The sequence below is a fragment of the Myotis brandtii genome, unplaced genomic scaffold (genome assembly GCF_000412655.1).
Source record: "Myotis brandtii unplaced genomic scaffold, ASM41265v1 scaffold266, whole genome shotgun sequence".
Lineage (NCBI taxonomy): Eukaryota > Metazoa > Chordata > Mammalia > Chiroptera > Vespertilionidae > Myotis > Myotis brandtii.
In genome coordinates this window covers 1,288,919-1,292,059 of record NW_005360124.1, presented here as the reverse complement: position 1 = coordinate 1,292,059, position 3,141 = coordinate 1,288,919, and the positions used below count along the sequence as shown (strand labels likewise).

Here is a 3,141-nt window from a genome sequence, read left to right as displayed (position 1 = left end):
TCAATTACCTCTTAAATCTTTATTTCCAAATAGAGCCGCATTGGGTTTAGGACTAAAATATATGAATGTGAGGGGAGGAGGACACACAATTCAGTCCTCAACACTTTCCCAACCTGCTACGTAAGAATCTGGTTTTATAAACCTTGAACTCCAACTAGGCATTTGAACACCATCAAATTGTATTAAGAATATCATGTATTGTTTTTAAATACAGCAAGAGCAGGAAAATTGCTACATTTATTCTTCCAGAGAAGGCAAAGTATTCAATTAACTCAACACAGCCGACCCTAATTTACTGTGTCTAAGTAAAGTGAGTCTTGAGCATCTGTTTTGTGTGAATAAGGAAAACAAACACTTTAGCGTACCACTTCTTAATTTTAATAACGTCTGGATACAATAGAGCAACTACTGTCTGTACTGATGTACTATTAAACTTGTTAAAGTGAGACTTAACACACATTGTTTTCACTGGAGACCAGGCTGCCAACTAAATACTGACCAGTTGTTGAGCTGAGTGTCTGATAGCAAGGAAGCCCGACAACAACGTCATTACTGATAAGGTTAATTTAATCAGCTACTTTTGCTAAGTGCCTATGAGTCACTCCCAAAATCTAAAACACAAACAGAAGCCAATGACCTGTCTAAAGCTAAGTCATCATAGCAGAGAAAAATAAGTTTTAGGAATCTCAGTATTTAAATCCAATCAATTCTGATTTTGAGTTCTTTTCCCTACTTGGGCATACTTTTTCTTTTTGTAGTTGTGTGGATACTCACACTATAATGAATAAAGGAGACATTTTAAAAGTATATATACAGAATGGTCAGTTTAGGGACTGGTGCAAAGGGAGAATTGCAGACTTTTGAAGCAGAGGCAATGAATTATGAAGGCAGTTCAATTAAAGGAAAGCTGGTGACTTCGAAAATATCTGTACAACCAATGGTTTCCCTTAGGGACTTTGAAATAACACCACCTGTGGCTTATGGTTCAGGGCCTGGGCATATTAATGGATAGCACTTAATCAGTCAGAGGAAAATGCTGAGTCAGAAGCTGAAGAGGAGAAGTGAAAATCCTAAGTATATCTGGAAAGTTTCCACAGAAAAAAGTCAAACTTGCTGCTAATGATGACAATGATGATGATGATGGTGATGGTGGTGATGGCAGAAATAGAAGAAGAAGAAGAAGAAGAAGAAGAAGAAGAAGAAGAAGAAGAAGAAGAAGAAGAAGAAGGAGAAAGAAAGAAAGAAAGAAAGAAAGAAAGAAAGAAAGAAAGAAAGAAAGAAAGAAAGGAAGGAAGAAAGAAAGGAAAAGATAGTGATGGTGAAAATGAGACATTTTGGGGGGCTAGCAATCTGAATCTGCGCCAGTAACCTAATGCACATTCTTCTTAGTCTATAGTCTAGTCCAGCGGTTCTCAACCTGTGGGTCATTACCCCTTTGGGGGTCAAACGACCCTTTCACAGGGGTCGCCTAAGACCATCGGAAAACACACATATAATTACATATTGTTTTTGTGATTAATCACTATGCTTTAATTATGTTCAATTTGTAACAATGAAATTGGGGGTCACCACAACATGAGGAACTGTATTAAAGGGTCGTGGCATTAGGAAGGTTTAGAATCACTGGTCTAGTCACTGCCCCTTCTTTAATTATCTGGTCTTGCAAGACTTGTTTACCTAAGTACTACTCCAATTTTAGAGAGGCCAAAAACCATGAACAATACACAACCCCCAGACAGAGTTATCAGCTCTGGTGCCAGGCCTTTAGATGTAGTCTCACGGCCCCCACCCCAACACAAGGGGCTTTTTGCAAAGCCCACAAAAGGTCCGGAAGTCCCATCCCATATTTAGGGGACAAAGAAATTAAAGGGGTATAAAGGAAAAGCTTCCTCCATATTGGTTTGCTCAGGATTTGGAAAGAAACAGCCTCCCCTGAGTCCTGTACTAGGACATGAGAAACATCTGAAAATAAATGGGTTTTTCCTGTGCCTCTAGTACTCCTGCGTATCTTTCGGTTGCCTGGTAAATTCTATAACAATAGAAAAGCTCCATTAAAGGAGTATATATGAGATACTCTAGACAAATGCACAAAAATCAAACCAAAATAGAAAAGATTCAAAATCATCAACACCAAGATCAAAAGTTGAGAATCCTTAAAAAATAATAATAATTTAAAAAAACTCCTAAAACGCCAAAAGGAACTATTTCTGTAGAAGATATTAAAGCAAAAATGCAAGCAAGTATAGAAAAAAGTGATTTAGTTTAGTTTTTTAGTTTTTAAAGTTGGAACTCCACCCTTTGCTTCGTTTTAAGTATACATAGAATGCTATGATAAGACATAGTAGCAGCAGTGCTCAAATGTACGTGATGAGGAGACAAAACTATACATGTGAGATAAACTCAGCATTTTAATAAAGCTTTGAAAAATCAATGAGAAAAATGCCCTAACCCAGTGGTCGGCAAACTCATTAGTCAACCGAGCCAAATATCAATAGTACAACGATTGAAATTTCTTTTGAGAGCCAAATTTTTTAAACTTAAACTATATAAGTAGGTACATTGTTATTAACTTAATTAGGGTACTCCTAAGGCTTTCGAAAAGCCACACTCAAAGGGCCAAAGAGCCGCATGTGGCTCGCGAGCCGCAGTTTGCCAACCACTGCCCTAACTGGTTTGGCTCAGTGGATAGAGCATCAGCCTGAGAACTGAAAGTTCCTAGGTTCGATTTTGGTCAAGGGCATGTACCTTGATTGCGGACACATCCCCAGTGGGAGGTATGCAGGAAGCATCTGATCAATGTTTCTCTCTCATCGATGTTTCTAACTCTCTATCCCTCTCCCTTCCTCTCTGTAAAAAAAATCAATAAAATATATATTTTTTAAAAATCAATAAAAAAAAGATGAGCATCCCAATAGAAAAATATAATAAAGAACATGATCCATGCCCTGACCGGTTTGGCTCAGTGGATAGAGCGTCGGCCCGCAGACTGAAGGGTCCCAGGTTCGATTCCGGACAAGGGCATGTACCTTGGTTGTGTGCACATCCCCAGTAGGGGGTGTGCAGGAGGCAGCTGATCGATGTTTCTAACTCTCTATCCCTCTTCCTTCCTCTCTGTAAAAAATCAATAAAATATATTTTTTT

The 3,141-nt window shown here is 38.4% G+C and overlaps 1 pseudogene; it reads left to right on the top strand.

Moving 5' to 3' along the window:
- Window positions 1–817: 817 nt before the first annotated feature.
- On the top strand, window positions 818–2,266 carry LOC102259013 (annotated as a pseudogene).
- Window positions 2,267–3,141: the final 875 nt, after the last annotated feature.